This window comes from Lipotes vexillifer, unplaced genomic scaffold (genome assembly GCF_000442215.2).
Source record: "Lipotes vexillifer unplaced genomic scaffold, Lipotes_vexillifer_v1.1 scaffold1962, whole genome shotgun sequence".
Taxonomy (NCBI): domain Eukaryota; kingdom Metazoa; phylum Chordata; class Mammalia; order Artiodactyla; family Lipotidae; genus Lipotes; species Lipotes vexillifer.
In genome coordinates, this window is record NW_006782699.1 from 81,569 (window position 1) to 104,579 (window position 23,011).

Consider the following 23,011-nt stretch of genomic DNA (forward strand, 5'->3'; position numbering starts at 1 on the left):
TATAAACACCCAGGAATCCTTGTATATATGTTTGTCATTGTGAAATCCAGTCTCTACCCTTCATTCCCCAATAAAACAAGAACCATTAAGAGTATCCAGGAGCATGAGGGAACAAAGAAGAGGAGTTTACATTATGATTGTAAACAACTTCAGAAACAACTTCAGTAACAAATTCTGTTCTTAAAATGCCCTTTGGCTATTCCATTCCAGTAAAGCTTACAATAGCCATTTACAGCATATAGAAACCACATTGATAACCTTCTTGCTGACTTCTCTCTTCTTCATCTGATCCCTTTGAGCAGTAATGAAATTAATAATTAAAACAACTTCTGATCATTTCTATTTGAGCCATTTAACTGTATCTGTGTTGGTCTCACTTTCCTCTCCAACTGGTTTAATTTTTTTCTATACAAGAAAGTCTATTGCCTAAAAAGACGATATGAAATGACAATAATGTGAAATAGTTCCAAAATAAGTTTACTAATAAAATGTAAATATGTCTTCTAATTTTGTGTCGGTACTTATTTTAAAATATTTAGTTCAAATTCCATTATATGAAACCCAAAGAGGTTCATTAGCTTGCAGTGGAAGTATTCCACTAAATTCTGGTTGGAAGTTCAATGATTGAGATAATCAAAACATCCCAAACACTTTTAGGAGGCATTCTGCCATATATGGGACCTTCCCTTTGAAAACCAATTAAGTAAGACAAATATAAGACAGCTTGAACAGAATCTCTATCCCCATTGCCTACCTTGGATGAAAAGCAAAAAGAAAGATCTGCCAAGAGGACAAAACTCAGGAAATGCAAACAGGTTGGCAAAGAAATTTTCTCCACTACTAGGAAGCAGATATTAATAATACCTGTATGAACTAGGTCTCTTGTTCTTCCTGTTTTGATATGGGAGCTTTCATTGTAGGTATGATGTCCAGTCTCCACCCTTGTGTATTGAAACAAGGTAATTTAACTTGTCATTTTTTCCATCAGATGTTAAATAAAGGACTATATCGCTATATGACTGAAAGGAATGCACAGTCATCTAGAGACCCTTTACTTGTAGCTGAATTCAGAAAATAGATGTTTTATATTGCATTCCTTTGGGGAGGATGTGAATGCATTTCAGACAGGCAAGAACACTTTTGCATGTATTTATGGAAGAAAAAAGTATGTATGGATGTTGGATGGTCAAAGTGGTGGACCGTTTTGAACATGTCTGTTTCTTAGTAACTACTTCCCATTTATTCCTGTGATAGTAACTGCATTTGCTTTGGGGTAACTCCCTCTTCTCATTTTCAATTATATTATTTGAAAGGGATTGAATTCCAGCAATCACACTCTTGGCTACAAGAATGTGCAGAAAAACTAATTAGATCCAATGGTAGAAGAGGTAATGTATGCTGTGGTTTCCTGGTTTGAGAAAATCACTCTATATTTTGCGATGTCCTAGAAGCTACCACGAAGACCCACTTCATTTGAATTGGAGTGTATAGATGTGAAGACTGAAAAGGCCTCAGACATTTTCAAACCATATAGGGAGTGTTAACAACTGCAGGGGGAGCTACTAAATGGATTCATGAAGGAAATCCTACAAAGGCAGAGTATAGAGACAGAGAGAAACTGGGCTTCTGGTACCCTGCAAGGGCCACTGACTGAAGCCACATTTGAAGCTCAGTTTACTTCTGGGGTTTCAGTTACATGACCTAATAAGTTCCTCTTTATAATTTAAGTCATTGTGAACTAGATTTTGATAATTTGCCACCAAAAGGATTTCAATAAATTAGACTGCTATTTGATCTTCTAGACGAAGTAAGAATGTGTGGGAGAAGCAAAATTGTCGTGATTCTGGGACATAACACCACCCTCAATGAGAGTAACTTGCATGTTGCTTGATTCATCCTCCCTCCTAATAAAGCTTAGTAATAAGTTACTCATGAGCTCAGACTGCTACTTTCCCTTCCTTCTCCACACCTCTGCTCCTGATCCACACAATCAAACCTGAATGGAAAAGTGATGGTGTTGGTGAGTATGTGTGTGGGGTCAGAGGGCGGGGAAAGAAGAGTGAGTCAACGTGACTGTGAATCTTATAATTTCTATAATTGTCAAAGCAATTCTATCTTTATAATATATCACATATATATGATTATATATTAGATACCCCATTAAAATTCACTTGAAAGAAAAAAGCTACTTAAAAAATGAAGTACTTAAAAAATGTACTTAAAAAATGAAAGTGTATTTTAGAATAAAACTTATGAAAACCACTGTATACAAATTCTTTAACTCATATATGTTTATTCTATTAAAGACTCACAGCTAAATGCTTGAGAGTTGCAGAATTAGGACTCCCAAAGATGAACTAAGATGACCTCTTTGAGCATGTTGGGATATGGATGAAGCAGAAACATTGTACAAGTTTAAGCTTAGACTTTAGTGGCAGAGGATCCATTCTGTTCTCACTGCCTCATTCATTGGAAATCACTTTGACTTAGCAACTACCTCCCAGGAAAATTTTCCTCTTACATGTAATTAATCAACTGAGAACCAACTTGAGGATGCTTGCTGGGGAGACACTTGAATCCATTCAAGAGCTTTAACAGGTCAAGCTTAGCCTCTCCATGGCTCTTCTTTCAACTCTGAATTAATATAGATTTTGGAGGATTCAATTTAGCATTGACGACTGAGCCGTTTCACTAAAAATACTAAACTAAAACCTCATTAGTGCTATGGAATCCACGTAAAACTTTATTGGAGTTTAAATACAACAAATAAAAGACCTAAAATTGGAAAAATTATTTCCCTGTAATTGAATCGTTGGATTACGTTCCGTGCTTCCTAAGGGCTCTGTGGCCTTCCAGTGCCTGAGAAGTTCCTCATGGTGCCCACTCATGGATGCTGAGGCCATTGTCTATGTAGTTCAATGCCAGGTTGCAGCTCCCACCTATAGTCTGAATCATTAAACCAAGCTCATTGTGTGATCTTTACTTTTTCTAAGGCCGTTGGTACCAACATTTGTTGGTAACCAAGACCCGAACCTTCCCTACAACCTACGGGACTAGCAACATAGCTGAAACCCTTTCAAATCCTTGTGTAAGTTCAGCCCCTAGTTGGGTCTCTTGTGTACAATCTTAAGGTCAGGACTATTTTGAAGCCCTGAAAACTTTAATTAAGGTCTGCTAAGTGCAGCCTTTCTTCTATAGAATAGTAAAGCATCTATACAAAAACCTGAGTCATAGCCCTCTCTTTAGCCCAAATAATATAAGGCCTAATGCTTAAACCATCTCAAAAGAAGACTGTATGCTACAAAAATCAAAATGCCATGCCTATAAAAGAATGTCCCTTGTCCAAAGCCAAAGCCATGAACCTGATCCAAGCAAAAGCCCTATCCATTATGTAGACGTTGCTTTCCAAGTGACCTAAAACTCTGAATTGAACTAACATACCTCCCTTCCAATACTGCAGGTTCCCTGCTAATCAGGGGGTTGGTGTGGCATATATGAGTTGTAACATGGACAAATAGAAAACAGTTTCTCCCAAGAAGTACTGTGCTCCCAAGAGATAAAAAGAGGAAGGGAGTTGTATATGCATGCTCAAATTCTCCCTCCAAATCCACCAATCTTCCCCCCTGGGAAGGATTAAAGGAGACATGGAGACAGTCCAGAAATGTTAGCTCTTAGGATCACTTTGCATTGAAAAACCTCTACAGTGTGGGGAAATTACTTTTCTACTACTAGGACGCAGTGAAAATTAGTTTCAATTCTCTCATCCTCAGGTCTGAGGGTTTTGTATTTTATATTGTAATATTATAAGGAAATTTGTCAAAATGAATAATTCATATATTTTTAAATAGATATTTTATAGATCATAGAAAAAATTTAGTGATCAAGAAGTCATTCAAAATTCAGCTCTTTTGTGGAATGATACATACCTATCTCTGAGTCTCTGAGTGGCAGGATTACAAATTACTTTTTATTTTCTTCTATACTTGTTTATAAATTCAAAGAATATATATGTAATGTTTAATATCTAAATATTTTTATATTTAGATATAATGTTCTTATTCAAAAAACAAGTTTATTTTAAAATTAATCTGTTTTCTGACAAAGCTTCTCAGAGCTGCCAATAAAAAACACTATTTTAAATGAAACATACTAAATGAGTGCTAAGAAGAAAAATAACTTGCAAAGTCCATCCTTAAGCTCTTGTGTGCTCACATACTCCTTTTACTCCTTAGCTTGCTTTATTTTAATTGTAGTTCATGGTGTTGAGCCTCAGGGTATGACAACATAATTTAAAATATACAGTTATAAATGTAATGCTATTTAGAAGTTTTACTTATATTGATAAGTTTTCTTCTCTTTACCCTCAAAAACATATTAACAAGCATACAATATAAGCATACTTGTTTCACTGGCTGAGAAAATTGCATGATGCTTGCATTGATTACTATATATCATATGATTTTATTATATATAAAATATATATTATTTTAAACATCTTTTATTATATATATAATATCATACACATCTCACTGAACAATATGAAAAGCAAGCACAAACACTGTATTATTTAATTTATTTGAACTCTACTTCAAATACTGTGGAATCAAAGTATTTTCAGGTGCATATTAGGTGGTACACATTTAACAGCCTTTTCATTCTCAAACCCTTTTATTTTATGTCACTTTCAAAGATATGACAAAGAAATCACATATGTTAACGTACATAAAGCCAATATTGAGAGTAGTAGATGTAGTAGATTTGAGATGGCTATAGGTTGTTACCCCTTTTATTGAGAGATAGCATCAATTCCCTTTCCCTTGAACCCAGGCTGACTTTAATGGCATGCTGGAACAATGGAATGTGATGGAAGTGACATTCTCAGACTTGGAACACTACCTCTGGGACTCCTGAACTTCCAAGTAGGAAGCCTGATTCCCCAAGACTCCCATGTTGGAGAGATCATACATAGGTGCTCTTCATAACCCAGCGGAGTCTGTTTTTCCAGGTATTGCTGCCAAGGCACAAGACATATGAGTGAAGCCATCTGGAACCCTCCAGGCAAACCCATTCATCTGTTGTAGTCAACTTAGTAATATTTATGACGTCACAGAGAATAGAAGAACCTCCTTGTTGGTGCATGCCTGATTCTTGATTCATAATATCATGAAATATAATAAAGTCACCATTTTCTGAACCACTGTATTTTGGCATGGTTTGTTATTCAGCTATAAAAAATCTGGCATGGATGCCTAGATATGATCCTTATCAGAAGGGATGAGAAGTGCATTTATTGTCAATGAAATTGTCTAAAATTGTTAACAGTTTTCTTAGTCCTCTACTCTAACCAGTGATTCTCAAGCTTTTATTTTCCTTTTCTGCCATGACATAATTAATGGACGATTTTCATCTGCTCAAAAGACTGCCATTAGTTTCACTCTTTGTTTGGTCTGCCTCATATTTAATTTAGATTGTGCCTTGTGGGTAAGTCCCAATACACTTATTACAATTCAGTTCCTTTCTCTTCTCTTGACTCATGACAACCATTGTATCTAGACCATTGTTGATAAACCTCTACTCTAAGCTATTAAAAAATGTCAAAGCTGTACACAGAAATTGAAATAATGTCATGAGCATTAAACAAACAAACAAAAAACCCCACAAACAAACAAAAAAACCCAAACATAACCCACTTTTGCAACCTGATTCGAATGAGTCCCAGTCTCTAACCTTAGGAAGATTAGAGGCCTAGGTACCTAAACATAAGTAGCTAATATAATCTGTTAATATATTTAATATATTTTTTTACATTTTACTTATTTTAACACAGATATCTACTTTATATATTGTAATTCAAAATTTTGTGATTGGCGTCTTTTTTTTCACTCATACATTTGCCTATGATTTTGCTCTGTATCATTTAAAAATAAATATACTAAGATATGAACTATTATTAGTGCACTTGATTTCTTTATTTTTATTGATTTAGTGTATCTTTTACCACAATTTCATTGTTGATCTTTTCAAGACACCTCATATTTTTGTCTGTCTCTGGTACTATAATTTTAATTGTTATTTTATTTGATGCTCAAAATAAATGTATGAATTCAGCTCCATTTTATAAAGGCAAACAATAAAGATTAGAAAGGGTAAGACATTTCCTCAGAGTCACTTAAGTTTATAGACAGAATTTGAAAGTAAATTTTTCTTGGCTGGGTTCTTAACCACTATTGTCACCACTGGCCCTCAAAACCAATATATTTCACTTAATTATCATATTTTGTTTTTTCAGCAAGTATCTGGTGTGGTAGAAGAGACAGGATGAATGTCTTATCTTTTCAGAAATGATCTTAGGTTTTCAAAAACTTCAATCTCTCTAAGTTCTGATAATAAATAAAAAAGTTTTATCTGTGCCAAAATAATTGGAGTTTACCAATATGATGTATTTTTTCCTGTCCCTTATCTTTTTCATGCTAGCCCTTCTGTCTACATTAACCTTTATGTATTCTTTCTCATGGAAAATTGCTACCTTAAATTGTAGCTTCAGCTTAGAAATGACTTCTTCCTCTGATCCCTACAACCTGAGACAATTAGCTATCTCTCCACTTCCCATACACCTCATTATCTTCCCCTATAAAATGAATATAAAATGAATATAGTACATCCTCACTTATAGGTTGAAGTTAATATTAAATGAGATGAAGTATTTTAAGCTCTTATAACAGTCATATTCTTAGCATAGGATATATTGGTAGTATATTCTCTCAAAATATGTAATCCTTAATACATCTTCAAATATGTCAACATGTATAACAGCTAATTAAATATAAATGACTATTGATATAATATGAATACTATTCTTTACTGAAGAGATAGAATAAGGCTGATAGTCATTAAAGCATTTGCCCCTCAAATACAAAAGTAACAGAAGGATATGATATTTGTGTTAAGGGCAATTTAATTTTTTTTTTTTAAGGTAAAATAGCAATGAGAAGTCGTAGATTTCTTATGCATTTAGGTCTTACACAACTGTAAATTTAAAATACCTTTGTATTTTATTGAATACAAACAAAACTGTAAAATCAGTGCTATACACATATAAACAAATATTGTAAATGATGTTGCTCAGCTGAAGCTAGATATCTATAAACAGTATAATTATGGTACAAATCTGTATTAGTCAGGGTTTTCCAGAAAAACAGAACCGATAGGAGATATATAGATAGATAGATAGATAGAAGATAGATAGATAGATAGATAGATAGATAGATATAGATTTATTACAAGGAATCAGCTCATGCAATTACAGAGGCTAGGAAGTCCCAAGATCTGCAGTCAGCAAACTGGAGATCCAGTAAAGCTGATGGTGTAGTTCCAGTCTCAGACTGAAGGTCTGAGAAGCAGAATAGTTGGTAGTGTAACTTCAAGTCCAAAAACTGGAAGGCGTAGGTTCCAAGAAGAGCCTAGGTTTCAGTTTGAGTCCAAAAGCAAGACCAATGTCCCAGTTGAAACAGGCAGAAGGGGTTTCCTCTTGAACTTTTCATCTTATTCAGGCCTTCAATTGAGTGGATGAGGCCCACCCACAATGAGGAGGGCAATCTGCTTTTGCCAGTCTACCAATTCAGAAGTTAATCTCATCCAGAAACACCCTAACAGATGCAACCAGAAAAATATTTGACGAAATGTCTGGGCACTCAGTGGCCTAGTCAAGTTGACATATAAAATTAGCCATCACATATTCCTATTCTATATTGAAACTATTTTTAAAAACTGTTCACTTGCACATGATGACATTTTTTCTTTTTTCACTCATCATCATTTAACCCTAACTTTGCTATAGTTTTTTTCACTTAACCATTGGCTATTGGAGTAAAACTAATTATTGCCAAAGAGATTAATTTCAGTGACTTACTTTTTATTTGAGTGTTCAATATGAAAGCATCTGCTATTAAAATACCATCTAATTGATCCAGAAAGTGTTTATATTTTTAACTATGCATTATAATATAAACGAAAGAACAAAATGAAAGAAAAAAAATACAGAAAAGTCCAGATCTTTAAGATGTATACGCTGAACCTAAGAGATACATAGATTATAATTTAAGAAGCATGCTGTTAAGGGTGTTCTGAAGTTTATATGTTAGACATATATAAACAAATAAGCCTGAAATAAAACATTATTTTAATTAAAGGAAATTTTAAAAAAACAATAAAATGTTTTTGTTATAAAATTATTTTAGTAACAAAGAAAAATTTCTTCCATAATTTCTCCTTTTCTTCACATACCTTTTTCCTTTGCCAAGCAGTCAACAAATAAAAAGCTTCATTTCTTACAAACCAATTCTTAATATTAGTCCTCATTATACTTTCACTGTTTATATACACACACATACATATATATGTGTGTGTATATATATACAGTGAATATTCATTGTAGATGTTGGGTGAATGGATAGAGATAGAGATAGATGGATAGATAAGAGAGATAACAGATTAATTTCTGGCAAAAAGATTTTTCTCCAGTAATTAGAATGAGGAATGAACAATTTTATTTCAAAGGGTATGGGAATAAGTAAAATTTTTAAATTATGTGCCTGGTAAATACCTTCTTCCTTTCTTCTCTGTCCTGTTTCCCAATGAAATACACAAATTCACTTATCACCACCCTGACTGCTCATCTTGAACTCATTTGAACGATGTTAGCACTGCATTTATACTTTATGGCTAATCTGAGAAAATGGGTGTGGGCCTTTAAATATTCTTCCTTTGCCAGCTGGCACTAAAGCTTTGCCACTACAGGGTCTAGGGAGGAAAAGGTTTTACTTCCTGTACCCAGTTGGCTGGTCCCTGCAGTCCCAGTTTCTCCAGTACCACGCTCCTGAAGGGTCTGGCTGCCAGAAGCATTCAGAAACTAGTGGCCTCCCCCACCAAGCCCTGGGGAAACACCTCCATATTCACAGCTTTCTTCTGCAACCTAGAAGGCTAATTTCTAGTGATTCCAAAGGACAACCTCTGGTAAATTCCATCAGCAGGACAACTCTGCTCTCTAGGGAGCTACAGTCAGGCCTTCTCCACCAATATCTGAATTTCAGCCTTGGGGAGATAGTGGTACTACTTGAGTGTTCTGTCTCAACCTTAGATGAGGTGGCTAGTATATATTAGTATAATATAGCATAGCATAGTATAATATATGATTGTATTATTCTGAGCTGAATTTTGTCTCCCCAAAATTCAGATGTTGAAGTCCCAATGCACAGTACAGCAGAATGTGACTGTATATGGGAATAAGTTAAAATGAGGCCCTTAAGGTGGACCCCAATACAATCCAACTGATGTTCTTATAAAAAGAGGAAATCTGGCCATGCAAAGACACCAGGGATGCACACACAAAGAGGAAGGACCATGTGAAATTGCAGAGAAAAGACAACCATCTACAAGCCAAAGAGAGAGGTCTCAGGAGAAGCCAAATCTGCTGACACCTTGATCTTGGGCTTCCAGCCTCCCGAACTGTGAGAAAATTAGTTTTTGTCGTTTAAGCTGCCCAGTCTGTTTTATTTTGTTATGGTATCCCTAGCAAACTAATACATATATAATCTCCTAGTATATTACATATTATATCTGGTATTGCTACATTCTTTAGAGTTCTTGTTCATTCCCACTAGCCAATCCCTCCTTACTCCAATCTCTTGTTATAGTTTAATAATTTTCTATATAAAACTTTCCTTGTTCAAATTACTGTGTGGTTTCTCTCCCTCTTAATTGGATCCAGACTGATGCAATGTTCTAGCAAACACAATTTATTATCCTCTCTAAATCACATAATGCCCACCAGAGTGAGAATGAAAAGATTTTCAAAAGTTCTGAAATTTTTTTGGAACCGTACTGAGACCCTCAAATATGAGAGAAAGTTTTGCTTAGATATAGCACATCTTTATTATTGACATAGATCCACATGTTTTTCTTTTGCACATGTTTAAAAAATGTCCATTTTTAGTTTAAAAAAGACCTAGCTTATATTTTTTAATCATCCCTCCAAATTTTTAGGTATTATCAAATACCCTGGTGAAATCAAGACCAATTATATCTATAACACTGCTATTAAGAAGTTAGATTTAGTAACTTCTATCCTTCCATTTATGATCAACTATCTATTTAGTTCCTACTGTTGCCCTGTGTATAAGGTAAGAATAATGCATATAGCTCTCATTATAGCTAATATGTAAATAAATTATGATGATACGGATGGGAACAGTGCTATCATTGAGGTATGAACAAAATTTTATGGAGAATAGTGACATTAGTTCATACTGATGTGGTTTGGTAAGACCAGCACCACAGCACGGGTAGCGTGTGAATTAACTTTTGAGCTTAATGTAATAATACACCAAACTGGAAAAAGCTAGGCAGGGGAATAATTAATATATCAATAATATTTTTTTTTTAATGAGGCAAACTCTGGTATTAGTAAAGAACCAAGTAGGAATACAGAGAAACTCTGATTGGCAGTGTGGAGAGAAGGTAGCTGAAAATAAACTATAAAATATATATGTGGATGTAGGTCTTCTGTTCTATCAATATTACAGTAGAAGAGGTTTCTTCAAGCTTTGCTCATATTGCTTTATATTTGAGAGTATGGCCTAAGCTAAATGACCATCTTCCTAAGGCTGTAAGTGAATACATATAATAGAAATGGAAAATAAAATTTTTGGTGCTAACAAAGGGCTCCTCCGGCTTGTCTAGGAGATCAATTTCCTAGGCCTTATTAGACAAATAGAATTTCTCTCTATGTGTTCATTCTTTCAGATCCAGTTTTGTTTGTTTGTTTTGCTTTGTTTTGGTTGTGTTAGTTGACAAAATTTAATAAAGCACCTTCATGTCATATGGACTCTAATTACTGTTGGAAATAGATCAGTTAACAAGATGACATGGTTCCACCCTTGTGGAGTTTATAATCTAGATGAGAAGAAAGCTTTTAACAGAAAATTACAAATATATTTTAATTACAAAATATATAAAAGCTACTAGTAAACATGGAGTGTTAAGAAGCACACTAAATCTTACTTCCTTAATTCCTTTCCTTCTATATGAGTAATTTATTTCCAAAGTCCAAAAGTCATTAAATAATTGTCAAATTCTACTTCTAGCCAATATGGAGTAACAGGAAACTGTTCAATTGTCCTTCAAAGTTTATCACATTTTAGATTTTGCTAATTGCATCCTTGAGACGTAAACACTTTTCTGACCTCTGTAATTTATTTTAATGACTGTTAGATCTAGAGGCTATTTTTTAATTTAATTACCTATTTATTTGCAGAATATTTCATAGATGGTATTGATTACTTCCTATTGAATCATATTCAAAGTGTTTTTTTTATATTATGTTAAGATTGATTAGTATGTTTAGGTTTAAAGTTTCCCATCAGCTTTTTACCTAAGAATTTTTTCAGCCACTGATGATCTAAATCCATTATTTTATTAGGGATTATAAAATGGTGATATTCTATGATTTTTTATCATTTATTAGCCGGCATTCTTTTATTAAATATTTTCCATTGTCAATAACTTGATTACTTTCAGGTACCATTTTATAAGAGACAGAATAAATATTTCACTCTCTCCTTTTATTCACTAGTTTTCAGAATAACAAATTAGTCTCCTAGCAATATCCAAGAATAACCAATTAGGGTTATTTTTCTGTATTTCAATCAACTGCAATTATTTTTATTTTTATGCTCAAATTTTTCTATCTTTTGGCCAGAGTCAGACACTTCAAGTTGATGTCAACCTGTTTTTTCTTCAGAAGAAAGAAAAAGGTTTTATCTTTTAGTACCTCTAACAACAGTTTTTTTTTTTTTTTCTAACGTTTCAAACAGCATTCCATATTTTAAGTTTGCACTGGGTCTTGAAAATTAAGTAGCTCATCTTTCCCCCTGCAATTTCATATCCCATAGTCAACAGATACAACTGTCAATATACAGGACTGCAGACAGTAAAGGGGAACCCATAAAGATAATGGCCTTTTTAGAGCTCTGGGAGCCTCCATCCTTTTGATATGACTTCAAAAATTTTTGATAGTTTCCTCACTTTCAGTGCAAGAAGATGATTTAGTCTCATCTTGAACAATTATTGCCCTATATCAGGAATCAGCCACTTCCCTAAATATCCCTAGTTCTTTAGGGGAAAATGATATTTAAAGACCACAGTCTAGAACCTGAGGGTGATTATGCTACTGGTTTGATAATTGCTTTTAGGACTTTATATTGATTTGAGATAGAAACATTATTTTCAAGAGAAAATACATCAAATAATCATATTGATTGTCAATTCAAATTTAGAAATACAGAGTTTTATATAAGGTCTTGACTTTAGTGCCTCCTTCTCCTGCCTGATTAGTTGCCATCAACTAAGTTTCCATTTTTTGACCTTTGCAACTACCTCTTGGGTTTTCTTCCTCTGAACCCCTTCTTATACTTCCATAACATTCTATGTGTGAACCATTATATAAGACTCACCACACTGCATTGTGCTAGCTATTTTTCTCCATTGTTTCTACTTATAGATTATGAGGACTTTGAAGTTAGAATCCTTATCTGCAATGCTCACTGCCAACATGGGTCACTGGTCAAAACTGTTGAATGAATGAATTAAAAACAAAAGTGACAAGTCCACCTGAAAATGCTTTTAAATAATTCCTACTTCTGCATTAAAAAGGTAAGTAACAATATCATTGAGACTAACATTTTAAAAGTTCATGATAGAGGAAGTCATTGTTATGCTTTCAATGGGATCCTTGATAAAGATACTAAGGAATATTTATAAATTCTCACAATTCTTAATATTATATCTGACATTCTCAATATTATATTCAGTTCTACATACGTGAAACAGGAAGCTCTTTTATTAATTAAGAGGGGAATACAGATGAAACATTAGCCAATATGGTAGCCCAAGGCTTTATCCTGTTGCTGTTATCAGAGAGAGGGTGCCAGATTCCTTCCCGTCATGAACAGAAGAAGAAGAAGGAGGAGGAGGAGGAGGAGGAGGAGGAGAGGAAGAAGGGAAGAGTTTGCAAATACAACTTCTAGGCTCTGTCATGGTTTGGACTTGAAGCTCTTAGCTTTAAGGTCAACACAATACTTTTTTCAACCCGTCTCATTCACCTCCAAACCTTTCTCTATTACCTACATGGCCCATGGCTCCTCTCTCTACTCCCTAAAAATATTTTGTTAAAATAGAATTAAATGTACAGGTAAATACATGTTACAGTGTTCTATCACAAATATATAATGAAGTCAGGATCTTAAACAGAGGAATATAAATCACATATGTCAAATTAATGCTGTGTAGGTTTCAATAGAATTATTTTTATAATTGTCATAAAAATGCTAATAAAGTAATTAAAAATTATAAAGAGAACTACAATTACAATTCTTGTCACTGGAAATAACAGTATAACTAAATTGTTTAGAAATTATTCCAAAAAATGTAATTAATGAAATATGGGGTCTCTGATTATAAAAGAGATGTAAATTTTCAAATAATATTTAAAAATCCCACCACATAGAGAAATATATTGAGTACTTTCCCTAAACTATTAGTTTAACTTTTATAAATGGCAATAGTTGTACAGAGTATAAGATATTTAAGATGTATTGATGTATATAATTTCCTTGTACATAGTCAGCAGGTAACACACTAAGGGCATAATTAATATATCAATTAATATAAATATTTGATAGTTACATTAGTGTTTATGGATCAATTAATATAAATATTTATTATAAAACACTAATCATAAAATTTAGACTATTTCAGAATAATTTTCTTTTAAAACCCTATACTCCTAAAAATTGTTTTTGCTTTAGTTTGTAGTCAGTTTTATCTCCCTCATATGTAATCTAGGTACTCTAATAGCTTGACATGAAAGTTTATCTCCTTATGATTCTCATCATCAAAAATTCAGAGAGACATTACATAATAATTTATAGAGAAAATAAAGCCTCATTGATTTAAAAACATGTTCACAAATCACATTACATCAGCAGAGTTCTTGGTTCAATTCAAGAAGAAAAGTCTTCCCCACCTCTCATTACATCTTTTCTTGACCTCCTCTTTGCTCTTCCACTAGGATGGCAGACTTGATTCCATCTGTTAAATAAACAGTGTGCTAGAAATTTGCATTATCCAGAGTCCTGGTAGAAAACAGATGACCTATTCTAAGTGGATAATATGGGGAAAGTTTAGTATAGTTAAAAGACTATTTACAAAGATGTGGCTGGGATAAAAGAAGGCAATTCAGTAACGGGTTTTCTGCAAGAGAAAAGAAGCCCTCTATCTCTCCTTAGCCTGAGGCTACAAGGGAAGGGGTGCTTACCAGAACCCCAAGGGGGTGGCTGCATGGAGAGGGACAGTTGCCAGAAGCTGTGACCTTCAGCAGAGAAGCACAGCCAACCCACAACAAACTATCAGGGGCAACAAATACCCCAACCTCACTCTTCCCTCAGACTCTGATCTCCTGTAGACACTTCCCATTGGCTGAATATCACCTGGAACCTAGATGCAAAGGAAGTTTTATGGGACCTAATGCAGTCAGTGTCTTTCAGGTAGGAAAGAAGGGGGCTCAAAGTATTCTGAAAGGACAAATGAAAGGTAGGTAACACAATATTCTAATAGATAATTTTAAAAATAGCAACCAGTAAACAAAGATTACTTGGCTATAAGCACATTTATTATAATTTTATAATCAAAATATAACACTGTCAATCCCCCATAGTTTATTACTCTACCTGTAATAAGTACCATATAGTATATTTTACTTATTAATTTTGTTACCATCTTTTTGCCCTACTAGAATGTAACTTCCATAAAAGCATAGATTTTTCTGTTTTATTCAGTGCTGTGGTCCCAGCAGCCAGATCTCTGCTTCATTCATTGTAGTTACTATAATAGCTTTCAAATGAAGGAATTGGAGAATATGAAGACATTTTAGTGCCAAAACTACAATTTATAAAAACTGTGAAAGTAAACAAATTCATGGGATATACATACTTACATATAAAGGATTGTTTAGGGTTCTTATTAGTGTTTCTAAACTACTTTATAATAATCTTTCTCTGACTTCAAATACAAGAGGTAATAGTATATTTTCTAGCTTGAATAAAGCTCGGACTCCTTTCCAAAGAGATAAAATAGTGCATTTATTTTGAAGTCAAAGAGACCTGGAAGATAAATCTATAGATAAGCATAGGAACCTCAAAACAAAGAAAATCTTACAATAAGTACAGTAAAATGAAAGCTTTGATATGGCATCTTCTCACTTTGCTTTTATCTTTTGTTATCTAACCGGTATCTAGACATGCTTATGAGGAGAGAAAAAGTAAGCAAAGATTGGAAGGTTTCATCTAACATCGTAGGACTCAGAGCAGTTCTGTAACTTGCCAGCTATTTGACTTTGAGTTGTTTCAATGCCTTAGACTTCAGTTTCACTGTTTATGCTGCTGGATTAATAATATCTATTTCTCTGAGTTGTGGAGATTACAAGAGATAACCTACAGAAATTATGCCTACCTCCCACTGTCATTACTCGGTTGTGAGAAGTATTTCCTGGGACCATAAATCTTCTGAGACCATTCCTTGTTTGGTAATCAAGAACCGAATAGCACAAATGTTCAAATTCTTAAATGAGTAGTACCAAATCAACTAGCAAATTCTTGGTTACCCCACATGCAGTCTGCCATCTTCCCAAACATCTAATTAGAGTCAGTGTAGTAAGAACTTCTTTTATGTTATCTCCAACTGCAACCTCTAAGTTAAAACATTGAGAGAGTCTGGGTTGTATGAAGTATAGCAATTTAGATATATAGTCTTTACCTTTTCTCTATCTCTTGCCCATCTTCATGTTCTTCTTTTCCTACCACTACAAAAGGTGATAGTAAAGGATGACATGTAATGGTTTACGGTTTATAATCTCTTATTAACATTCTACTATAACTAGTAAGTCTTTCATTTATTTTCCTCTTTCAAGAAATGAGAGGTTAATGAGGGGTTAAGTCCATGCAATTACTATTCCTCAGAACTAGGTTAATCCACCTTCTTGCAATATATGGTTGGATCGTGTTTCTCAGTGTGTATAAAAGTTATGTACACATTATACTGTATACAATATATCATAGTCTAGTAAATGTGCAATAGCATTAAGTCTAAAAAAAGTACATACCTTAATTAAAAAATACCTTATTATGGATTTTGGAACCAAGATGACAGAGTAGAAGGATGTGCTCTCACTCCCTCTTGCAAGAACACCAGAATCACAACTAGCTCTTGGACAATCATTGACAGGAAGACACTGGAACTCATCAGAAAAGATATCCCAAAGACAAAGGAAAAGCCACAATGAGGTGGTAGGAGGGGTGCAATCACAGTAAAATCAAGTCCCATAACTTCTGGGTGGGTGACTCACAAACTGGAGAGCACTTATACCACAGAAGTCCACCCACTGGAGTGAAGGTTCTGAGCCGCACGTCAGGCTTCCCAACCTCGGCGTCTGGCAATGGGAGGAGGAATTCCTAGAGAATCAGACTTTGGAGGCTACTGGGATTTGATTGCAGGACTTTGACAGAACAAGGGTAAACAGAGACTCCACTCTTGGAGGGCACAGACAAAGTAGTGTGTGCATCGGGACCCAGGGGAAGGAGCAGTGACCCCAGGGGATATTGAACCAGACTTACCTGCTAGTGTTGGAGGGTCTCCTGCAGAGGAGGGGTGGCTGTGGCTCACTGTGGGGACAAGGACACTGGCGGCAGAAGTTCTGGGAAGTACTCCTTGGTGTGAGCCCTTCCAGCATCCAACATTAGCCCCACCAAAGAGCTCAGGTAGGCTCCAGTGTTGGGTTGCCTCAGGCTAAACAACCAACAGGGAGGGAATCCAGCCGCACCCATCAGCAGTCAAGTGGATTAAAGTTTTACTGAGCTCTGCCCACCAGAGCAACAGTCAGCTCACCTACCAGGGCAACAGTCAGCTCTACCCATCACCAGTCCCTCCCATCAAAAAAGTTGCATAAGCCTCTTAGATAGCCTCATCCACCAGAGGGCAGACAGCAGAAACAAGAAGAACTATAATCCTGCAGCCTGTGGAACAAAAACCACATTCACAGAAAGAGAGACAAGATACCACCAGTCCCTCCCATAAGGAAACGTACACAAGCCTCTTAGATAGCCTCATCCACCAGAGGGCAGACAGCAGAAGCAAGAACTACAATCCTGCGGCCTGTGGAACAAAAACCACATTCACAGAAAGAGAGACAAGATGAAAAGGTAGAGGTCTATGTACCAGATGAAGGAACAAGATAAAACCCCAGAAAAACAACTAAATGGAGTGGAGATAGGCAACCTTCCAGAAAAAGAATTCAGAATAATGATAGTGAAGATGATCCAGGACCTCGGAGAAAGAATAGGAGGCAAACATCAAGAAGATGCAAGAAATGTTTAACAAAGACCTAGAAGAAGCAAAGAACAAACAAACAGATGAACAATACAATAACTGAAATGAAAACTACACTAGAAGGAATCAATAGCAGAATAACTGAGAAAGAAGAACGGATAAGTGACCTGGAAGACAGAATGGTGGAATTCACTGCTGCAGAACAAAATAAAGAAAAAAGAATGAACAGAAATGAAGACAGCCTAAGAGACCACTGGGACAACATCAAACACAACAACATTAGCATTATAGGGGTCCCAGAAGGAGAAGAGAGAGAGAAAGGACCAGAGAAAATATTTGAAGAGATTATAGTCGAAAACTTCCCTAATATGGGAAAGGAAATAGCCACCTCAGTCCAGGAAGCACAGCGAGTCCTGTACAGGATAAACCCAAGGAGAAACATGCCGAGACACACAGTGATCAAATTGGCAAAAATTAAAGACAAAGAAAAATTTTTGAAAGCAGCAAGGGAAAAAGGAGAAATAACATAAAAGGGAACTCCCATAAGGTTAACAGCTGATTTCTCAGCAGAAACTCTACAAGCCCCAACACGTCAAGACATGTAGTAATAAAATTGGCAATAAGTAAAGACAAGGAAAAATTATTAAAAGCAGCAAGGGAAAAATGACAAATAACATACAAGGGAACTCCCATAAGGTTAACAGCTGATTTCTCAGCAGAAACTCTACAAGCCAGAAAGGAGTGGCATGATATACTTAAAGTGATGAAAGGGAAGAACCTACAACCAAGATTACTCTACCCCACAAGGATCTCATTCAGATTCAATGGAGAAATCAAAAGCTTTACAGGCAAGCAAAACCTAAGAGAATACAGCACCACCAAACCAGCTCTACAACAAATGCTATAGGAACTTCTTTAAGTGGGAAACACAAGAGAAGAAAAGGGCCTACAAAAACAAACCCAAAACAATTAAAAACAAACCCAAAACAATTGAGAAAATGGTCACAGGAACATACGTATTGATAATTACCTTAAACGTGAATGGATTAAATGCTCCAACCAAAAGACACATGCTTGCTGAATGGATACAAAAACAAGACCCATATATATGCTGTCTACAAGAGACCCACTTCAGACGCAAGAGACCTACTTCAGACTTAGGGACACATAGAGACTGAAAGTGAGGGGATGGAAAAAGATATTCCATGCAAATCTTCAGACTGAAAGTGAGGGGATGGAAAAAGATATTCCATGCAAATGGAAATCTAAAGAAAGCTAGAGTAGCAATACTCATATCAGATAAAATGGACTTTAAAATAAAGAATGTTACAAACTCATATCAGATAAAGTAGACTTTAAAATAAGAATGTTACAAGAGACAAGGATCAAGGGATCAATCCAAGAAGAAGATATAACAATTATAAATATATATGCACCCAACATAGAGACACTACATAATGATCAGGGAATCAATTGAAGAAGAAGATATAACAATTATAAATATACATGCACCCAACATAGGAGCACCTCAATACATAAGGCAACTGCTAAGAGCTATAAAAGAGGAAATTGACAGTAACACAATAATAGTGGAGGACTTTAACACCTCACTTACACCAATGGACAGATCATCCAAAATGAAAATAAATAAGGAAACAGGAGCTTTAAGTGACACAATAAACCAGATAGATTTAACTGATATTTATAGGACTTTCCATCCAAAAACAGCAGATTACACTTTCTTCTCAAGTGCACATGGAACATTCTCCAGGATAGATCACATCTTGGGTCACAAATCAAGTCTCAGTAAATTTAAGAAAATTGAAATCATATCAAGCATCTTTTCTGACCACAACACAATGAGATTAGAAATGAATTACAGGGGAAAAATATGTAAAAAACACAAACACATGGAGGCTAAACAATATGATACTAAATAACCAAGAGATTACTGAAGAAATCAAAGAGGAAATCAAAAAATACCTAGAGACAAATGACAATGAAAACACGATGATGCAAGACCTATGAGATGCAGCAAAAGCAGTTCTAAGAGGGAAGTTTATAGCAATACAAGCCCACCTTAAGAAGCAGGAAACATCTCGAATAAACAACCTAACCTTGCACCTCAAGCAATTAGAGAAAGAAGAACAAAAAAACCCCAGAGTTAGCAGAAGGAAAGAAATCATAAAAATCAGATCAGAAATAAATGAAAAAGAAATGAAGGAAACAATAGCAAAGATCAATAAAACTAAAAGCTGGTTCTTTGAGAAGATAAACAAAATAGATAAACCATTAGCCAGACTCATCAAGAAAAAGAGGGAGAGGACTCAAATCAATAAAATTAGAAATGAACAAGGAGAAGTTACAACAGACACAGCAGAAATACAAAGCATCCTAAGAGACTACTACAAGCAACTCTATGCCAATAAAATGGACAACCTGGAAGAAATGGACAAATTCTTAGAAACGCATAACCTTCCAAGACTGAACCAGGAAGAAATAGAAAGTATGAACAGACCAATCACAAGTAATAAAATTGAAACTGTGATTAAAAATCTTCCAACAAACAAAAGTCCAGGACCAGATGGCTTCACAGGTGAATTCTATCAAACATTTAGAGAAGAGCTAACACCCATCCTTCTCAAACTCTTCCAGAAATTGCAGAGGAAGGAAAACTCCCAAACTCACTCTATGAGGCCACTATCACCCTGATACCAAAACCAGACAAAGATACTACAAAAAAAGAAAATTCCAGACCAATATCACTGACGAATATAGATGCAAAAATCCTCAACAAAATACTAGCAAACAAAATCCAACAACATTAAAGGAATCATACACCATGAGCAAGTGGGATTTATCCCAGGGATGCAAGGATTCTTCAATATATGCAAATCAATCAATGTGATATACCATATTAACAAACTGAAAAATAAAAACCATATGATCATGTCAATAGATGGAGAAAAAGCCTTTGACAAAATTCAACACCTATTTATGATAAAAACTTTCCAGAAAGTGGTCATAGAGGGAACCTACCTCAACATAATAAAGGCCATATATGACAAACCCACATCAAACATCATTCTCAATGGTGAAAAACTGAAAGTATTTCCTCTAAGATCAGGAACAAGACAAGGATGTCCACTCTCACCCCTATTATTCAACCCAGTTTTGGAAATCCTAGCCAAGGAAATCAGAGAAGAAAAGGAAATAAAAGGAATACAAATTGGAAAAGAAGAAGTAAAACTGTAACTGTTTGCAGATGACATGACACTATACATAGAAAATCCTTATGATGCTATCAGAAAACTACTAGAGTTAATCAATTAATTTGGTAAAGTTGCAGAATACAAAATTAAAGCAGAGAAATCTCTTGCATTCCTATACACTAATGATGAAAAATCTGAAAGAGAAATTAAGGAAACACTCCCATTTACCATTGCAACAAAAAGAATAAAATATCTAGGAATAAACCTACTTAAGGAGACAAAAGACCTGTATGCAGAAAGCTATAAGACACTGATGAAAGAAATTAAAGATGATACAAATAGATGGAGAGATATACCATGTTCTTGGATTGGAAGAATCAATATTGTGAAAATGACTATACTACCCAAAGCAATCCACAGATTCAATGCAATCCCTATCAAATTACCAATGGCATTTTTTATGGAACTAGGGCAAAAAATCTTAAAATTTGTATGAAGACACAAAAGACCTCAAATAGCCAAAGCAGTCTTGAGGGAAAAAAACGGAGCTGAAAGAATCAGACTCCCTGACTTCAGACTATACTACAAAGCTACAGTAATTAAGACAATATGGTACTGGCACAAAAACAGAAGCATAGATCAATGGAAAAAGATAGAAAGCCCAGAGATAACCCCACACACCTATGGTCAACTAATCTATGACAAAGGAGGAAAGGATATACAATGGAGAAAAGACAGCCTCTTCAATAAGTGGTGCTGGGAAAACTGGACAGCTACATGTAAAAGAATGAAATTAGAACACTCCCTAACACCATACACAAAAATAAATTCGAAATGCATTAGAGACCTAAATGTAAGACTGGACACTATAAAACTCTTAGAGGAAAACATAGGCAGAACACTCTTTGACATAAATCACCACAAGATCTTTTTGGATCCACATCCTAGAGTAATGGAAATAAAAACAAAAATAAACAAATGGGACCTAATGAAACTTCAAAGCTTTTGCACAGCAAAGGAAACCATAAAGAAGATGAAACGACAACCCTCAGGATTGGAGAAAATATTTGCAAACAAATCAATGGACAAAGGATTAATCTCCAAAATATATAAACAACTCATGAAGCTCAGTATTAAAAAAACAAACAACCCAATCCAAAAATGGGCAGATGACTTAAATCAACATTTCTCCAAAACATACAGATGGCCAAGAAGCACATGAAAAGTTGCTCAACATCACTAATTATTAGAGAAATGCAAATCAAAACAACAATGAGGTATCACCTCACACCAGTTAGAATGGGCATCATCAGAAAATCTACAAACAACAAATGCTGGAGAGGCTGTGGAGAAAGGGGAACGCTCTTGCACTGTTGGTAGGAATTTAAATTGATACAGCCACTATGGAGAACAGTATGGAGGTTCCTTATAAAACTAAATATAGAATTACCATATGATCCAGCAATCCCACTACTGGGAATATACTCAGAGAAAACCACAATTCAAAAAGACACATGCACCCCAATGTTCCTTGCAGCACTATTTACAATAGCCAGGTCATGGAAGCAACCTAAATGCCCATCGACAGAGGAATGGATAAAGAAGATATGGTACATATATACCATGGAATATTACTCAGCAATAAAAAGGAACGAAATTGGGTCATTTGTTGAGACGTGGCTGGATCTAGAGTCTGTCATACAGAGTGAAGTAAGTCAGAAAGAGAAAAACAAATATCGTATAGTAACGCATATATGTGGAACCTAGAAAATTTGTACAGGTGAACTGGTTTGCAGGGCAGAAATTGAGACACTGATGTAGAGAACAAGCTATGTATAACAAGTGGGGAAAGTGGTGGTGGGGGTGGGGTTGTGGTGGGATGAATTGGGAGATTGGGATTGACATGTATACACTGATGTGCATAAAATTTATGACTAATAAGAACCTGCTATATAAAAAAATTAATTAAATTAAATTAAAAAATAAAAACCTTATTACGAAAAAATCCTAACCATCATTTGCCATCAATTAATCATAATCTTTTTTCAGTAGTAATATCAAAGATCACTGATCACAGATCAGCATAACAAATATAATAAAATGACAAAGTTTGAAATATTGCAAGATTTATCAAAATGTGACACAGAGACACAAAGTGACCAAATGCTACTGGAAAAATGGTACTGATAGACTTGCTCCACACAAGATCACGACAAAATTTCAATTTGTAAAACAAATATATATATATATATATATATATATATATATATAATATCTGTGAAGTACAATAAAGTGAAACACAGTAAAATGAGGTACACCTGTATTTAAATGTAGCAAATCAAATCACTGCTATGTATAAATGT